The 20,467-nt window shown below is 40.2% G+C and overlaps 1 long non-coding RNA gene across 1 annotated transcript in view; it reads right to left on the bottom strand.

Moving 5' to 3' along the window:
• The window catches only part of LOC310766668, a 21,371-nt gene extending 2,362 nt beyond the window's left edge, over nt 1–19,009 (bottom strand). Inside the window, exon 1 of the long non-coding RNA XR_014550332.1 lies at nt 18,571–19,009. This is a non-coding gene — a long non-coding RNA (uncharacterized lncRNA). The remainder of the gene's footprint in view (nt 1–18,570) is intronic.
• Nucleotides 19,010–20,467: the final 1,458 nt, after the last annotated feature.

Below are 20,467 nucleotides of genomic sequence, written 5' to 3'. Positions count from 1 at the left end.
TGTAAAAATACTAACCAAGGGCTCTGAAAACACAAACTGAAACCTGAATCTTAAGCACTGGCATTGGAAATTCAGTCACCTTCATTTCAGTGGATTTTGCTTCTAAGAAAGAATGCACGATCAGAGTCAAGGTTTCACTTGAGCTGGGACTCAGCCCTAAAACTTATTTGTAATACTAAAGACACATGTAATAACAGTAGAAGTGAAGTTTGCCTCTCCATATATTTGGAGTGCATTTGTGAAGCCGCTGAGTAAACACAACCATGTCTGTCTATTTAGGAGTAAAGGTGAGCAATTTTAACCAAAGATTGGGGAGTTGGGAATGCATGCACATGCTCAGGCAGCCATCCCATGTTTTCTTTGCAACTGCACTTTCATTGCAGCATTTGTGCATGCGTTTGGGCGGAGGACACAGACAAATGGTCTCTGGCTCAGTTCCTGGTGTGCAGATTGTAAATTAGCATATAAATTAGGCACCAAGGAGGTGCAAAGTATTTGTTTAATTCATCAGCATCAGTGAAATAAAATAAACTAGGTGCAGGTTTGGTGGAGATCCCAAGTGAGGACATACATTTATAAGGTCCTTACACTGCAAAATACTTACAGGGGATCCATTCCCTTTCTTGCGATGCAACTTCAAAAGGCAGCCATGATCTGGTAGTGTGGCTGATCAGGAATAGGGTCATAAAGCCAGAAAGACAAGACCTAACAGTAAATAACAAAAAGGTAGTTGAATTATTATTTTTAAAAAAAGTCTAAAAACTACAGCAGCATAATACTATTATATGCCACTATAATCTCTGAGTGGTTAGAGACTTCAGGGGTTCTAAGTACTTTCCCTAGGGTTTGCAGCATTAACACCCTAGCAGTGCTTGCTTCTCCATTTGGTTACCAGGGAAACTCTAAAGTCCAGCACAGAACAAGACGTGTGTCTGTCTGCAGCTTCCAGTCTTCCACCTGTAGCCTCCAGCTCACACAACAACCAACTCTGGCTATTGTTCTCTTATATCCCAGCTAGGAGAGGGAAGTAGGGGGAAAGGCCCACCCTTTTGTGCTATGGCATGGAGCAATTTATTTGGATATGCTGAATTGTGGTACTTAACTAGCCATTCAAAACCATTACATTGACGAAGGAACTGGTTTAGCAAGCTTCCCCTTATATTGTCTACCCTCACAGATACAGGATTGCAGGTTTAGAAGGGGATCAAGGGTTCCATTCAGATTGACACACACACACACACACACACACACACACACACACACACACTGCAACTCAACAATACCTTTTCCAGGATGAAATAAAATGTCATAAAATAGTGAGCACATTGTGAGGTTTATAAGAATGCTTCTTCATTAAGCATAGTTGAAGCAAACATGCAAAGAAACAAACAAAAAAACAAAAGAAGCCAAGGCACAGCAAAGAAAAAGGTGGTGCTTGGGAGTCAAATCTGACAAGGTATGCTTGAAGAATTTGATCTTTACAAATTCCTCTACAAAATGATCTCATTCATATTTCATGGACTGGTACACAGATCAGAACTTAGGCCGCAAGTCTAACTATGTCTACTTAGAATTTGTTGTTATTGTTGTTTAGTCATTTAGTCGTGTCTGACTCTTCGTGACCCCATGGACCAGAACACGCCGGGCACTCCTGTCTTCCCCTGCCTCCCGCAGCTTGGTCAAACTCATGTTAGTAGCTTCGAGTTAAGTCCTATTAGAATTAAGTCCTATTAAATTCAGTAGGGCTTGCTCCTAGGAAAGTAGAGTTAGGACTGCAACCTTAGTTATCTACTGAATATGATACTTCTCCAAATATTGTGATACAGTAAAAAAAAAAAGTATCAAAATGCACATTTATGTATTTACAACATGTCATTTGAGAGGATTTTTTTTTAGCACCCTCAAACTAATGTAGAAATGAAACTGAACATAATTTTATGGGTTCAAAAATATGCAGAAGTGTTGTGGACTGGAAATAGAAGTGGTTTTTTATATTTTCAGGGGGGAAACAACTGTTTCTTCTCTTTCCAAGAAACCTTTGATGCATCCAGAGAGCCTCCTTACACCTGCTACAGTGAGGCTGATTGAGGCTGCAATCCTATACAGTTTCTTACCTGAGATCAAGCTTCGATATTTTATATTGTGGCATAACCATGCATAGAATTGCTTTGCATATCTACGTAACACCTCCTCAACTCCATTTTAAAACTATCACACTTTTAACATCATGTCGAGCAGCATCTTTTTCTTCACTTCTGCTTTGTTTTTGCAAAAGCCTAGCCAGAAGAACTTGAACGTTTGCTCATTATTTTGTGACAATTAAGTTATTGACCCTAAATGAACCAATGCAAAACATTTTCATCTCCCATTCTTACTTTCTGGTTCATGCTCTTGTATGATAGGTTAAGAGAAACAATGCATTCCCATGTAGCCCACTTCAAATACAAGCAGTTGAATTGGTGCCAGGAAATTTGGGTCCATTGTGTTCACAAGGGTGGGATTTTAAAAAGCAACAATGTGAAGGCTCTGGAGCATGGAAAGCAGAGGATGAAATGTTACTCATGAGTAGCTTTAGGTTAAATCGTGCCTACAACAGCCATATTGAAACACTTGATTTAATATCTTTTTATTCTTTAAAAGAATTAACTTGAAAGGTCACATTAAGGCTCATTCCATCAGAGACATATCCTGGAAAATATCTCGATTCACATCAGTTCCCATCCGAGAGATTTTCAGAGCTACTGTTCACTCCGAGACAGTTAAAACTGTATTGTCTAAATTCAATGTTGCATAATAATTTAAAGTTTAGCCTTGTGGTTTCCCAGAACTGGTAAAAGTGACCCAGCCTTTGCTTTCTGCTATTTGTGATTGGGAAAGAGATTAGTGTTCTGGAAGAATTTTTGCAGAAAGGTCCCCAACACAGAAAGTCAGTGTGTTGTAGTGGTTGGACAATGGTGGGAGAGACCCAGATTCATGTCCAAACTCACCCATGGAGCTCACTGGATGATCTTGCTCTCAACATTCCTCACAGGGTGGTTGTGTGCATAAATAAGGGAGGAGCATGTATGCTCCCTTGAATGTTGAGAGGAAATGAGGAATATTAATAAATAAAACCAGTAAGTCAGATTGAGAAAGTGTTTACAGCTCGAATGAAGACGAAGAACGGATGAGAAGTGGCCCCAGTCAATATCCAGTAGCCTATGATGCCCAAGAACTGCTGTAGAACTGTACTTTTAACATTCCTGCTGCTCATCTGGTGACAATGACACGTCCCTGCTAGATTTGGATTATTCTGGAAAGAAATGACTGTTACAGTAGAGTGTGGCTTTTGTGCCACTCCCTGCTACATAGTGTTTGCTTTATCCACCTGAATCTTGTCTTGATTTTTACTAGCATTTCCAAGTTCCTTTCTTTCAAGCCTGATCTTCAGGAATGTTGATAGGCCTTGAGATTGTGGCATGTGCAGGTAGCATAAGCACCTTGTTACTCCACCTTCTCCAGCCCAGCTGCTGATTCATATCTCCATCTTACCCTTTCTTCTTCAAGACCAGTATATTGATATAGAATCATAGAATAGAATCATAGAATCATAGAGTTGGAAGAGACCACAAGGGCCATCGAGTCCAACCCCCTGCCAAGCAGGAAACACCATCAGAGCACTCCTGACATATGGTTGTCAAGCCTCTGCTTAAAGACCTCCAAAGAAGGAGACTCCACCACACTCCTTGGCAGCAAATTCCACTGTCGAACAGCTCTTACTGTCAGGAAGTTCTTCCTAATGTTTAGGTGGAATCTTCTTTCTTGTAGTTTGGATCCATTGCTCCGTGTCCGCTTCTCTGGAGCAGCAGAAAACAACCTTTTTCTCCCTCCTCTATGTGACATCCTTTTATATATTTGAACATGGCTATCATATCACCCCTTAACCTCCTCTTCTCCAGGCTAAGCATGCCCAGCTCCCTTAGCCGTTCCTCATAAGGCATCGTTTCCAGGCCTTTGACCATTTTGGTTGCCCTCCTCTGGACACGTTCCAGTTTGTCAGTGTCCTTCTTGAACTGTGGTGCCCAGAACTGGACACAGTACTCCAGGTGAGGTGTGACCAGAGCAGAATACAGTGGCACTATTACTTCCCTTGATCTAGATGCTATACTCCTATTGATGCAGCCCAGAATTGCATTGGCTTTTTTAGCTGCCGCGTCACACTGTTGGCTCATGTCAAGTTTGTGGTCAACCAAGACTCCTAGATCCTTTTCACATGTACTGCTCTCAAGCCAGGTGTCACCCATCTTGTATTTGTGCCTCTCATTTTTTTTGCCCAAGTGCAATACTTTACATTTCTCCCTGTTAAAATTCATCTTGTTTGTTTTGGCCCAGTTCTCTAATCTGTCAAGGTCGTTTTGAAGTATGATCCTGTCCTCTGGGGTGTTAGCCACCCCTCCCAGTTTGGTGTCATCTGCAAATTTGATCAGGATGCCCTTGAGTCCATCATCCAAGTCGTTGATAAAGATGTTGAATAAGACCGGGCCCAAGACAGAACCCTGTGGCACCCTACTAGTCACTCTTCTCCAGGATGAAGAGGAACCATTGATGAGCACCCTTTGGGTTCGGTCAGTCAGCCAGTTACAAATCCACTGAGTGGTAGCATAGTCAAGACCGCATTTTACCAGCTTCTTTACAAGAATATCATGGGGCACCTTGTCAAATGCCTTGCTGAAATCAAGGTAGGCTACATCCACTGCGTTCCCTTCATCTACCAGGCTTGTAATTCTGTCAAAAAACGAGATCAGGTTAGTCTGACATGACTTATTTTTCAGAAATCCATGCTGACTATTGGTGATCACAGCATTCCTTTCTAGGTGCTCACAGATTGTTTGCTTAATGATCTGCTCCAGAATCTTCCCTGGTATTGATGTCAGACTGACTGGGCGGTAATTATTTGGGTCCTCTGTTTCCCCCTTTTTGAAAATAGGGACAACATTTGCCCTCCTCCAGTCTGCTGGGACTTCGCCTGTTCTCCAGGAATTCTCAAAGATGACTGCCAGTGGTTCTGAAATCACATCTGCCAGTTCTTTTAATACTCTTGGATGCAGTTCATCTGGCCCGGGAGACTTGAATACATCTAGACTAGCCAAGTATTCTTGTACTATCTCCTTAGTTATTCTGGGCTGTGTTTCCTCTGCTGAATCATTTGCTCCAAATTCTTCAGGTTGGGCATTGTTTTCTTTATCGGAGAAGACTGAGGCAAAGAAGGCATTGAGGAGTTCAGCCCTTTCTGTGTCCCCTGTTTGCATTTCACCATCTTCTCCTCTGAGTGACCCCACTGTTTCTTTGTTCTTCCTTTTGCTACAAACATACCCATAAAAGCCTTTTTTGTTGCTTTTAACCTCTCTAGCAAGCCTGAGTTCATTCTGTGCTTTAGCTTTTCTGACTTTGTGTCTACACGTGCTGGCTATTTGTTTGAATTCCTCTTTGGTGGTTTCCCCCCTTTTCCATTTTTTGTACACATCCTTTTTTAATCTTAACTCAGTTAAAAGTTCTTTAGATAGCCACCCTGGCTTCTTTAGGCACCTTCCATGTTTCCATCTCATTGGTATTGCCTGAAGTTGTGCTTTTACTATCTCCCTCTTAACAAACTCCCAGCCATCATGAACTCCCTTTCCTTTTAGTATTACTGTCCATGGGATCTCACCCAGCACTTCCCTAAGTTTTATGAAGTCGGCTTTCTTAAAGTTGAGAAATTGAGTCCTAGTATGCTTGGCTGCTCCTTTCCGCTGTATAGTAAACTTCAGAAGAGCATGATTATTCGCGCCTAATGATCCTTCCACTTCTACCCCACTAACCAGGTCATCAACATTGGTTAGGACCAGATCTAAAATGGCTGTTCCTCTTGTTGCTTCTCCCACTTTCTGGACAATGAAGTTGTCTGCAAGGCCAGTGAGGAATCTGTTTGACCTTATGCTCTTGGCTGAGTTTGACATCCAACAAATATCCAGGTAATTGAAGTCCCCCATTACTACTATCTCCCTTCCTTTTGCATGCTTGGCCATCTGTTCCAGGAAGGCATCATCTATGTCCTCCGTTTGGCTTGGGGATCTATAGTAAACTCCCACAATGAGGTCCCTGTTATTCTTCTCTCCCTTAATTTTGACCCAAATGCTCTCACTTTGGCTTTCAGGTTCTAAATCTTGGATCTCTTCACAGGTATACACATCCCTGACATATAACGCCACTCCTCCTCCTTTCTTGTCTGGTCTGTTTCTCTGAAATAGATTGTATCCCTCCATTATTACATTCCAATCGTGGGACTTATCCCACCAGGTTTCAGTGATTCCTATTATGTCATATGAGTTTGATGAAACTTTGTCACACAGGACAACTTGCAAGAGGTTGTGTTTATAAGAGGCACATGAACAACAAGCAAATTCTTTGTAAACTCTCATACCTGGGGAAATCTAAGTATACAAGGTCAGTTGAAAAGGTCTTTTAAAATAATCTTTTCCAAGAGAGTTACCATCTTATGCACATTTTGTCTTGTATGTGAGGTAGTATGAGCATGTTATTTCTTTTACAGAAAAATGAAAATAGCAAATTGGGATTTCAGTTGCTTTTACATTTTTCCCCTCTTTTTAAAATTATGGTTATTCACCCATACATTCCCTCTCTGAGTATTCATTTAGAAGGGAGGTTTTGTAATAGTCACATTTAATTTATCAGGGTGCAATAATTTGTGTTTCCCAAGCATCTCACAGACTTTGGTTCATTATACTATTGTTTCACATGAGTAAGTTAGCAAAGTTTGGATTGATTGACTCTAATTAACTAAAACTGGTTCCAGGCTGTGCATCTATTGTCATGGTAGCTAGCCACAAAGCCCCAAACTGTTCCATAATGGCAATGTAAAGTAATATCGATATGAAAACTCTAACAAATTCTTAACATTGGTTTATGCTACTTGAAGAAAAATAACTGAAGTGGGAGAGTATAATGGAGAAGGTACTAGTCAAAACAATGTTCTTTAAAATGGAGTTATCCCTCTACTACTGGTTTATATACTCCTAGGAACTCATGCCTGTCAAAAGATTGGATATTACAGTTTACACCAGGAGTTTTCAGGTAGTCATCAAGAGCAGTCCTACACAAAATGTGTTACACTATCAAGTCTTGAGGAGGTTTAGGTTCACTGGATAAGCACCAATACTGCAGCAACTGGATCACCTAATCACCCCATCATGTGACCAACATACCACATGAAGACTCACTAGAACCACTCTCAAGTAGTCTTCCAAATTCACCCCAGGTCCTACAGTAAAGTCAGCAGTATGTTAAATGGAATTAAAGATGATTATCTCCCAGTGTAAATGGTCAACCAGGACCCCACGCATAGTCTCACTCCCATACCAAGTTACAAGCCAAAACAGCAAACAGCCAGGTGAGACCCCCAGAAGATGAACCAAAAATGAACCTCTGGTGCATCAGATTTTGTCTTTGTTCACGTCAGACATTAAATATAAAAGTCTCCAAATAGAGACAACTTGAGTATGCCAGGTCAATCACCACTTGGTACAGCTCCACTGGTCAATACTTCATTCTGTGATCGGATTTTGCCCAAGTGCAATGATCAGCAATTTGCCTTTACTGTAAATGGAATATTTAAAGGCATGTCTCCTCTGTTATGTTGTGCCATGTGAATTAGCATTGTCAGAGGAGGCCCTTCTTAAGGTAACCCTCATTTGTGGCAGTGAAAACAGGAGTGAGTTGATCTTATAGTACACCTCTGTAGAGTCCCCTCTCTTTTGGATTACCTTCCCAGATAAATGTGCCTGCCTGACTCCATTGCTAGTTTCAGGAATTCATCCAAGACTTTCTGTTTTCACTGTAAATTCTGTGTGTCAAACTGCAGTAGCTCCTGGGGAGCAAACATTTGCTGTTTATGAGTATAAAAATAAACGACAAAGAAATGAACTCCGAGAGCTTGTACAATTACCTACTTGAAGTGCAGGTCAAGCTGACCCAGACCGTGACCATTCAGTGGTGTGTGTGTTATGACAAGGCCCTGGCTTTACCGTACTGCTTTACTGCCAACACACTGATGTGTAGAGGAAGCCTTCCCTGAACAGCTTCTAATCTCAGAGTATGGTAAATCATAGCTCAGACTGTTTTGACATGGTTTGAAAGAAGTTATCATGAAAACACCTACATCAGGTGTAAGGAACCTTTGGCCCTCCAGATGATGTTAATCTATGACTCCCAGCATCCCTGGTCACTGTCCATTCTTGCTGGACCCGATGAGAGTTGTAGTTAGGCAACCTCTGGAGGGCCAAAGTTTACTCATTACAGAGCAACTGTGGCAACGAAAGAGATTTCATTGAGAGTAAGGATGAATCCAGGCCAGTAAGAGGCATTGTCACAGCTCAGGGACACAGTTCACTCAAATATGTCATGGAGCACAGTCAGTAAGGGATTGGTGTGGCCTGAGAGAGTATTGAGAGGTGGGTAGAGAGGTCTGTAGGACTACATTTGGCCCTAGGCCTAAAGTTCCCCAACCCTGATGCCGAGCCTCTCATGTGTGATCATTAGCAAACACATTCCTAAGATGTGGCCATATAATTTTATACTAAACGTGAATGAACTCTGCAAAGCCTGTAGGGTTCTCTGCGGTCCATGCTATATAATGTACTCCTTATTAACTGCAGACTAGAAAATCTTTACATTGTAGTAATTCACTGTAATGAATACAGTTCTGAATTTCTTTCAAAGCTCATTCCAACCAACATATCATTTCCATCTGAACACAGCGTTGTGTTTCTTTGTAAGCAAAGAACGTCATACCTTGAAAGCTCTACATTAGCAAACAGTTTGCTTTTTCGTCAGCAGCAATCAGTTTTTGAATTCTTTTTTTTTAATCCAACTATGGTTCTCATGGTGTAGTAAATGACATTAGGCTTTTGTAAATTCTTGCAGAATATAACAGATCATTGGTTTTATAACACAGTCACTGTTTTTGCATTTTGATGAGATTATTAGATGCAGTCTTGAATACAACATCCCCGAATACTGTTAGTTAAAAAAAAATAAAAGTTTACTAAATGGTATCTTGTCAACTGTATCTGAAAATCACCATAGTTCCTTTATTCTTCCCTTCATGTGACGGTATTTTTGTAAGCTGATGAGTTCTACCAATATGAGGTTATGAAATCATTACTCTAATCTGTATTTAGGTTTGCTCCTAATGTGTTTATTAAAACATATACAGGGCAAAGAAAGTGGAATATGTTATCCTCTCCATGAATTTATTTCATACATTAACTAAAAGGGGATCAAAACAAGCATGCGTTAGTTAATTTTTGCCCCATCTACTATGAGAACTATTTTCAAGTTGCACAAACCAGCAGAATCAGCAGAGTCTCTGTCTGGCTGATGGTTAGGATGCCACTACCAATATTTGACTCCACAACCAGGCGACTCTGGTGACCAATAAATATGCATTGTTGGTAGAGGTCATATAAACTTATGAGTGACCCAGATGAGAGCCCTCAAAACTCAATGACCAGTTTTGAGCACAATCCTCTTCTCACTCATAAAGCCATGGTCTTTGGTCATTCTGAAATTGAAAGGGACATACAGGTCCATGAATGTCAATGCCAAAAGCATGCTCAACCAAAGAAACACAAACAAGAAATAGAATGTGCATTGTACTGGGGGCAGGGGGAAGAGAAAAATAATATATTTTGTCTCCTTGATATGCACTGTACCATAGTACATTTTATTTTCAGATATAAAATTAAGAAACATCAAGTTTTGATCTGGATGAAAAGTCCCCGGTGTCATCTCTCACAGAAAACAGATCTTTTCTCTCTCCTGTAGACAGATTGACAATCCCAAATAACACGAGTGTAATCTAACAATCATTATTTGTGACTAAGCCTCATTGAATTCAATGTAACTTACTTTCAAGTAGGTATGCATAGGTTTGGGCTGTAAGCTCCACTCAACTCAATGGGAACAATTCTGAACAAATGTGTATATGATCCAGCTGTACATCTCATTGAAATCACTAATGATCTGTTTCATAACAAATATTTGTCTCAAAAACTCTATGAACTATGAATGTGGGAGAATCTCATAGACATCCCTGGAACTTAAATACATAGCCAAATATATTAGTTGCAACTATTGTTTTCTGGAGTATGCCTTATACACAGACTATAGGTCATGGAAGCTTACATAAAGTGGTTACATTTGGCACTGATTCCTCATCATGTTCAGACTCTAACAAAACATGTGAATCAAATGCTATTATCATTACAGGCCACACATGTAGGAGTATGCAAAATCTGCATTTTCCTTATATCTTCCTACCAACATTGATTTGGAAATTACTTGGGGGGGGGGGAATAATTACAAAATGCAAGAATTCTGCCCTAGGAGCCTTTTTCAATTGAAGCACTGGACAAAAATGCCCATATCATGTGTCTAACTGACATGTTCTGTTTCCTTTAGATTTTGACAAAGCACAGTCAGGTCTTCAACTTCACATCCTTTTCTTTAACTCAATGCAGTTCTGTCAATTTATATACAGTTGCAATCGAAATTACTCAACCCCCATTGGAAATCACGTTTATTATCTAAATTTACATACTTTCAGCTGTTTGCAATGAGCAAATCAAACAAAAGCAATTGAAATAGCTCAACATAATGGATTTTTCAATTGGCTTCCCCAAATTCAGCTGAAAATGCAACTTAGACTGGCTTATCTAGCTTCACTATTATTCAGCCCCCCGAATAGAATCCCTCACAACAGCATAACAGCAACCATGGCCCTCCAGAAGCTGCTGACTCCAACTCCTATCAGCCTCAATGCATGGCCAATGGTCAGGGATTATGGGAGTTTGAGTCTAACACCTGAAGGGCTACAGGTTCCCACCCCACCTGCACCACTTTGCCCTTGTGGAATTTTTAAACAAATATTATTTAGTACATTTTATATGAGGAACGTGGGTGGCTTGCCGATCGGAAGGTTGGCGGTTTGAATCCCCGTGACGGGTGAGCTCCCGTTGCTCGGTCCCTGCTACTGCCAACCTGGCAGTTCGAAAGCACGTCAAAGTGCAAGTAGATAAATAGGTACTGCTCTGGCGGGAAGGTAAATGGTGTTTCCGTGCGCTGCTCTGGTTTCTCCAGAAGCGGCTTAGTCATGCTGGCCACATGACCCAGAAAAACTGTCTGTGGACAAACGTCGGCTCCCTCGGCAAGTAAAGGGAGATGAGCACTGCAACCCCAGGGTCGTTCGTGACTGGACTTAACTGTTAGGGGTCCTTTACCTTTACCTTCACATTTTATATCCCACCAGTTTTTCACCATGGAAATTCAAGGTGATCTACATATGGTTTTCAGTTGGTGTCCCATTCAGGCACTGACTATACTCAGACCTACTGCATCACAGTAGCTGAAACTATGTCCTAGGACTAGACATCATATACATTGCATTCTAGTTTAATCTAGAATAATTATATCAAAGGAGAATAAGGACAGAAGATGTAGTAAAAGATTAACTTTGTTGAATCTTGGCATGGAGATCCATTCTCCTCTGACAACACTATACGTATCCATTCAGATCATAGATTATGTAAATTTCTGCAATATACTGAAGTAGTGGAGCTCACTAGCAAGTGCTGAAAACAGAAGAAAACAGTAGGTTAAGTGCTGCGCTTTTATTTTCTCCTTTTTTATTCTGTCAGTGTTTTTATTGCTAGGATTGCTTAATGTGAGCATTATGTCTTGCATCAATTGTGACGAGGGGCAAGTGGCACTTCCACATAATTGTGCTTGTATGATAATCCTTTTCATGTTGTTGTTTTTTAATGGAGGTGAATGTTGAATGGAAACTGATTAATCAATGGGGTTTCCAATAATAAGGAATAAAGTAGCATTCCAATCTTTTTGATGTCTTGTTTTTAAAAAATAAAAAGAATCTGGCTTCTGTTTTAAGAAGGGACATAAAAAGCTCCTGTTTACCAGATCAGACTGTTATTTATATTGTCTGGCAGTGGCTCTCCAAGGAGGGTTGAAGGATTTGTCAATTTCAGTCCTCTCGGTTTCTCATTTTTCCAGTCTTAAATTCAGATCTCCACATTTCTGCAGCAATTTGCGGTTTTTCTTTTCGAAACTCCTCATGAGCAGTGAGAGAATTCAGGTTTGCCAGCACACACCTTGGCATGGTTTTCCTTAGAATGATGGCCATTCGAGAGGGTGATATGTTTGTGATACATGGTTTATTTACATACATACATATATATATATATATATATATATATATATATATATATATATACCAGCTGAATATAAGAGGAATAGACCTTGTTATGTACTGAGTTGAATAGGATCCAAACTGCAGCAGTCTGATTGGTCCTAGAACAATAGGATCCAAAAGGCAGCAGTCTGATTGGTCCTAGAACAATGCAGCAGTATGATTGGTTGGCAGGAACCAGCCAATCATGCTCCAGATAGAAGTGAATCCACAACTTGATTGGCTTACAGTAGAATTCCGGAATTAGCCAATCATGTGCAGCCCATTGTGTAAATAATGTATATAAAGCAGATACTTTGAGGGGACATTCATTCATTCATTCCTCCTCACCACTATGAGCTGAATAAAGAGCATGAAATCACTTTGCGACTCTGAGTATATTTCAGACCTACAACACTAACTCTCCAACAGATCTTGTTCCCCAATTAGCTTTCTAAGGCCCCTTCGCCCGCCCACTGAGCCATAGCTTTGGATTTAGCACAGAGAACAAGCTACCTAAGTATCTGTGTTTTCTCAGAAAAAGAGAGGATTAGCCCAGCTCTATTGTTTCCTGATATCACCTCCAGCCAATGTGGTGGGGTGTGGGGAAGCCTGCCCAGTTTAGCTCTCATCTGAAAGCATCTCCAGCTGGTAGTTTCTCCAGCAACCAGTCACCTATATGCTTTAGTCTCGCAAAGAAATCATTAGCAGATCTGGCTGTAGCTATGGACTTAAGAAAGAGACTCGTTTGACCACTTAGTAGCCTCACTTTCAACAAAATCCCATGTTACAGATATAAAACCACAGGCTTGGAGGGGACCCAAAGATAGCATCCAAAACAACCAACTACTCTCCCCCACCAGTTGTAAAGAGGTAGGAAATCCTTTTTGCTTAATAGAACAACATGGCCCATGTCAATATATACAGATCATTCTGTACTAATACAAAAATATGTTGCATAATGCCTGCAGTATGAAAACTAAGCATGCCATTTCCAGTTAAGTTCCATAATAGTGCTGAGGGTGGCAGGCAACATGGGAAGATCCCCAAGAGATGTGTGATAAGTTGTTTGAACAACCACAACTTACCTCCCATTCTTACACAGGAGGAGCATAATTATTTTCAAAGAGTAAATGCGTAAAATGATGAGGAGCCATTGCTCTAGCACTGTTATAAGATGCTAACTGGTGATGTATTTAATCCCAGAGATGCTTGACATTCAAAGAGTGAGTGATGTACGGCAGAGCATTTGTATGGGCCATCTGGAGATGTACACCAAACTCCACACTTGATGAGGAACTGAAACTTCTGATTCCAAGACCTAAATATGCATCAATCTCCGCTCTGGTTTTAATTGATTCCTAACAAGAAGAATTTTGGCAAACCGCAACATGCTTTTGTGTGAAATGCCTCTGTTGTTACAATATCATAAATTGTTTTTAATCATTTGCACATATTATCGTGTGATGGCAACCACAGATCTGTTGAAATGAATATAAGATTCTGATTAGGGGAAAAAATGGTTTTGCAACTTATTTATTTATATTTTCAAAATGGTTTTGCAACTTATTTATTTATATTAAAACTTATTTATTTATTTTTATATATTATAGTTATTTATTTATATAATATAAATTTATTTATATTATATTATTTATATCAATTATATTATATTAACCTGCTTTTCATCAAATGAACTATACCAGGACAGGGTACATGAAAAACCAGTACAACAAATTCATAAACAGAGAGAGAAAAAAATCTCCAAAAAAAAAAAGAAACCTCTTACCATTTACTTAAAAGATTCAACATGTTTTCTTATGCTCTGGGATGTTACAGGGCAGTAATTTGTAAGATGGAAATTGTGAATATATTTTTGCTCTCCCATTAGCTTTTACAGAATCTTTTCCTGTGTGCAGGAATGCTGCTAATGTCCTCAGGAGCATGGACTCTTCTTTTAATGTTTGTACATTTCATGTGAAGGTCTGAAGTGGGTTTCTGAATGAATTCAGCTGGGCACACTTTGAAGCCTCCCTGTGATGAGGAACACTGAAGACTTTTCAAATGAATGCCTTTAGAAATACTCTTTAGACCTTTGTACTAAACATGTCAAAGTCTGATGAGGAACCTGTGCACCCAGGAATGTTGGGGACCAGGCATGAAGGCATGCCTGACCCCCCCCCATTCTTGGTGAATAGGACCCGCATTGCTCCCTAACCTACCAGTCCAGCTAATATCATCCACCAAATCATTCCCTTATTCCCATCCAGGTCATCATGCACCCCAGTGCCCCTGGTTTCATCTTTGAATCTGGAGGGCCCTGCTCCTTCCTACTTGATATGGGACATAATTTTGAATGAACTTCCCTGGGAGACCAACCTGGGGCATTAGATCATACCGTATTTCTATATACTAAAAAAAACCTTCTAGCCAGCCCCAGTTTACAATGTGCTGAGAAGCTCCCTAATTCTCCGTTAATCTTGTATAACATGCAAAAATGAGTGTTGATTTCTGTAAAGTCCTGGAATTCATTACTACACCAAACAATGCACGCGAATATGTTCAGGCCTATGCCAAGTTACAGAGAATAGATGAACAGCTTGTATCTTTTTATCAGCATCCCGGAGAGGGGTGGTATTATTTGGCAGGGGTGGGGGGTGCTCTGGGCCTCTGTGTTCTTTCTGCTACTAAAGAGCAGCCCCATCATGGAGCATCCTTTGCTGGAAAGAGGAGCCAAGAAGATGGCCTTGGCAAAATAGAGGAGAAGCTGCAGATGCCCTGTCTGCTTATTTGGTGCTGCTGGTGGCAACATGACAAGAGACTAGAACCCTGCTTAGTGGAGCCTGTGCTGAGCATTTCACTTTCCTGACAATTAATCTGGAAATCTTCCTAACTTATACATCTGCTCATCTAATTAACACACTGCGGGATAAAGCTAAGTAAAGATGGACTGAAAAGAGGATAATTTGTTCTTTTTCTTTTTTTACTTGCATTTCCCTTAAAGCTTTGGGAGATTCCCCTGCCTTTGCCAACAAGTGTTTGGCTGCCACAGAGACAGACAGATGTGCACCTCTCCACCAAATAGTCACATCTGTGCTCTCTGTGCCCCATTAATGCCCTACCTACCTGTATAATATAGCACTGGACTGGGTCTTAAAAAAAAAGGTACCGTATATGTGCAGCATTCAAGAGTTATGGCTCGGTTTCGATTCTACTCAGCTGCTTTCAGCCCACCTGAGTTCTCGCAGATCTTTTCCAGTCGTACTTCTCAGAAAGTCTTTTGTTCCAAAGTGTACTCTCTAAATTTGCATTTTGGTGGAGCTGCCAACTAGAGAATGCAAGCAATGAATGCCAGGTCAACTACATTTATAGCCAACAAATATTTGTTTCCTTTGCAGGTATGGGGAGCTATAAAAATTGGTTATAATATCCAATACATCTCTGTCTGTGTGCTGAAATGTAAAGTGTGAATCAGAAGCATGGATTTTATCTGCAGTCATCTCTGTATATTGGAGCATATGCTTCAGATTGCGCCATAAGTAGGATTTGTAAGTTTCTCTCGCCCCCCCCCCCTTTTCTTTTCTTTTCTTTTCTTTTCTTTTCTTTTCTTTTCTTTTCTTTTCTTTTCTTTTCTTTTTGTGCAGATATCCATAAAAGGTAATGTCCAAATACACACTAAGGGTTGTATCCACTTTTAGTCAGAGGAGACTCGTTGAAATGAATAGGCGTGTCTTTTCTGAGCAGCTGGCGATAACCCTAATTCTATTATTTACGCCGCATGACATTTTCTTTTCTTTTTTCTTAGCATTTCCATTGGACTGCACCATCATTCCCTCATTAGCAAAGAAAACTGCAAGGGAATGGCATAGATTAACTACCTATTCAAAGGCTAGAAACGTAAGCAACTGTATTAAGGAATTAAATCCCATTGAATTCTGTGGATTTTACTTAGGAGTAAACATGCTCTTTGATCACCTTGCATGCTGCTGCTGCTGCTGCTGCTTTTTGCAGTGGGACATTGGGATTCTTCTCAAAGCACAAACCTTTGAGAAAAACACCATACCAGGGACACAGAGGATAAACATCTTTAAGGCAGTTAGTTCCTCTTGAGATCGCACACTACTTCAGAGTCTTCATGCTTCAAGACATACATTAGCCAGGGCTTGTTCTGTACCTCTGTCCCATCCACTTGAACTTCATTTTCCTTTCTGCCTCACCAAAGATATTTATCTTTGCTGCCATTGCCATAGAGAAGCCAGATTGGAGGAAGGAGACAGACAAATGTATATCGCATCAATGGAGAATTCATTGCAGCGGGAAGGTGCAGAATACAGTGGGGGACAGAGAAATGGAGGAGTGGCTGGAGAAAACATGCAGAAATATGCATGAGATTGAGAGACACAGGGGAGTCGTGGTCATCAAAATGCAAGGCATTATTTAGTCCTACTCTATGTTTATGACATTGCTGGTTCGAGGTGCACACACTGATATATTTGCTCAGTTCAGTGAAGAGGCTGGATGAAAAACAGAACAAAATATTTTCCAAATAGTCCACCGAGGTTGCTGAGTGGAGTCCTCCTAACAGTACCACAGTCTATTGAGGTTGCGTTGGCCAGGATTCAAAGGAGGATCTTTGTTGTGGCACCTATTTTGTGGCATGAACTTCCTATGGAAACCGGACGAGCATCAATGATGGGTTGCTATTCTGGGCAGTTTAAAAAAAAAAAATCTCTTTACCCTGCTAGTTTCCTGACTGTTGACATCGAGTATGTTTATGTTTTGTTTTGTTCTGACTGCTATAGCAGCTACTGAAATTATATGGCAATCTGGATGTTTTAACTGTTATTTGATTATCTTAAAGCTTTATGTATATTATGATCAGCTTTGAGAATTCCAAATGAAATTGGGGTATAATTTTTTAAGATAAAAATAAGAAATATGAATAAGAAATGAATAAGATCTTTCAAAAGAAGCATCAGTAAAAAGGGAGGAGTAATGCGAACACACACCAGATCTCACATAATAAAAATACAAGATAAAAATTTTAAGCATACTCAACCATTCTTTGATCCTGACTTCTGATGCCATATTGGGTCTGCGTTTTCAGTAGGGTCATGACCACTTTTGCTGCCACATGTTATTATATAGTTGCCAGAAAGTCAAGTGCAGAAGAGGGATTAGCTCCAGAATTCCAAAGGTCCTTAAGTCATCTAGGTCCATTTGAAGCACTTCATCATGTGCCCTCAGATTTTTGAATGACACCACCTGGTTGCACATCTCAGTGGTCTCAAAGCCTCTGAGCAAAAAAAAAAATCTAGAAGACTCATGCTTCTCAAGGATATCTGGCTATTAGTTAGTTGATAAAGAAAGTTAATACTCCCTTTTGCTAAGTGAATTATATTTTCTCTCCTCAGATATCCACCTGTGATAGAGGTTTAACCAGTGGTTCAGGTAGAGTATCCGTGGCTGATCCCAGCATCACATTTTCATCCACATTTCTTATATGATTTCCTTATGTTCTTATTACCTTCCTATTTGCTAGGCACAGGATAATAGAAAAATGGAGATAATGAAGGATACAAAAACATTCATTCTGTCATGGATGGATATTTGATTTTGGTAATGAACAACCAAGGCTCTAATATAATTGGCAGACTTACTTGCCTGTGCGTGGGCACTTAAACAGAGAGGGTATTTTGACAGCCCAGCATTGATTAAATTGGTCTTTAATTGAAGTAACCAAGTCTTAGCAATGCTGTAAATACTACATTAATTTCAAAACAGTGTTAATTGCAAAACATTTATTAATGAAAATAATTCAACATTATTTTCATAATTGCTGATTAAGAAATTGTTTTGGTCTTAAACTGTAATTACATAGCAATTATATTTTGTTTCGTTATAAATATACTACAAGTATGCTACAGTTACCACTGTGTGCTACATGAGACACAGTCTTTCCCTCCACAGTGGTGGCTGCTTAATTAAAATATTAATGTTGTCCTCATATTCACAATACTTCCCATACTTTATACGTCGACATGCAATGTAGTGCATAGTGTGTCAGACACACTTCAGTTAATTTCTGGAAAAATAAAATAACGTGCAAGCAAAGTAACTACCACAGTGGTGTTTTTCTCTCTGCCCAGGCAATGTCAGATTAGGGATGGAGCTGGCATCACACGGCACTTATGGAAGAATATAGGGTTACAGAGAATGGATAGTCCTTGTCCTGTTCTAACTTGGCGCAAGGTTCCCAGGGGCAGCCAGGCTAAAGAAGAGGCACTTACTGGAATGGCAGGATCAAGTCCAGAAAAGAAGAATGAAGTCCAATGGTCAAGTAGGCTATGCTGGATCACAACCAGCAAGGGAAGGGAAGGTCTGTCAGGACCCAGGAGAGGTCACTGTGGCAAGGGCTAACTGGAAGTCACCCAAAGAGAGCTGTTGACTCAGCAGCATGCTGAACTCTTCTGAAGACTAGTTGGTTAGCCGGCTGTTAACTCTGAGCTGCAATCTGTTTCTTAAAGGGCCATTGCTTGATTTGGTAGCCTCTAGATCCTATGCCATGGGAGCAATGAGAACTTCATCAAGGGTGTGCCCTCTGAATCTGAAAAAAAAAATCAGGCAAAACAATGCCCTTTGACTTGAATGGTCCTGGAGCAAGGGGTGATGCCTGCCTAGGCAATTCCTTCTTCCCTTCCCTGAATCTTCCTCTGAGCCAGAAGGGCGCTAAGGCCAGACAGCATTGTGATTGTCTTCAGTTATGTGATTGTGGCTTGGATACACTCCAAAACTCCACATGGTTCAAATGCAGGCAATGAGTTCCATGAAAACAGAAGTGCCCTGAGCTCTTCATACAAGAGGACATGCACAACACCAGTGTGCCTGCAAAGCATTCCAGAAACTAAAGAGACAAAGAGAGTCCAGTGTGCATATTGGAGTCCCAGCATATATCTCCTAGCTATCAGACTGGTTTAGGTCTGACCTGAAATCTATATATGTGTTGAGGAAGGGGATTATTTTGATGTTTGCTCAGGGGTCTGTGATTTTTCTCAGCACACCAAAACATAATAGTATATGACATTTCAAGGGAGAAAGTGTACTTCGTGGAGAAGCAAAAAGAAAACAACATGTCATGTAACTTGTCTACCCATCACCTCGAAATGGGAATCCAGTGTTTGATTTTGTTATTAAATGAAGTGCAAAAGCATGGCTAGGGGTGCAGGAGTGACATGTTTGCTCTGAAATCAAATCTAGAGGGTGTATTCTAGTCCCAATTTTGCCCAATGTTTACTTGATTTCTTACATTCCAGATTCAGGGATGGAATCTTCATGGGCTTTTAACATAGGGTTGTGTCTATGAGATTATAAAAGCTAGACTGTATAAACCAGGTACAGCTTTAATTAAAGAGAGGCTAACCATCCTCTCTCACCCCCAGAAAGTATCTTCATAATGAATAGATGAAATGCCCCACTGATAACTTCTACTATGGATTCATTCCTTCATTCCTTTTTTTCTTTATCCCTTCAATTTCCAATCTACAACTGAAACTTCTACAATGTTTTATTGAACTGGATATCAGAAGACATCAATTTGCGACAGCCTCATAAAAAATAAAATAAAACTGTGATACAGAAGAGAAACCGCTGTATCAGACACACTTCAGTTCCCTTCTACCCCTACCTCAGTGCTCCCGTCAGAAATATCATCAGCCACTGAGGCTGGAAAACAAAATCTCAACTCAAATGCTATTAATACAATAGTCTGAAACTTTCAATACATCCTATGCCTGTTCTAAAATTAAATATTCATTGGTAGCAAGCTTATGTAAAAGGGTGCCAGAGTTCAAAACAGGAATGCGTATAGGAGATAAAGAGACAGACGGAAGGGGAAAGAAAGCAGTAGAAACGAAGACTGTGGCCAGACTGTTCTGACTCTGATTGCCGTGGATGTTACCAATTTGAACGCATGTTAGGGATACATAGCTGAGCAAAATCCGTGTAAATTGGGGATCACAAGTCATATGCTTTAATTAAAAAAAAAAATACATGGAGCTTTTATGGTCATGACATGGGATTTCTAGTTCTGTCTTTCAGCCTTCTTATCACACATATATTACGTGCATTTTGTCAGGCATTGCCAGAGAGGTGCAGGATGATCAGCTTGCATAGCAACTGAATTATGCC

The sequence above is a fragment of the Podarcis filfolensis genome (genome assembly GCF_964270895.1).
Source record: "Podarcis filfolensis genome assembly, chromosome: 7".
NCBI lineage: Eukaryota > Metazoa > Chordata > Lepidosauria > Squamata > Lacertidae > Podarcis > Podarcis filfolensis.
This window is presented reverse-complemented; position numbering and strand designations above follow the sequence as displayed.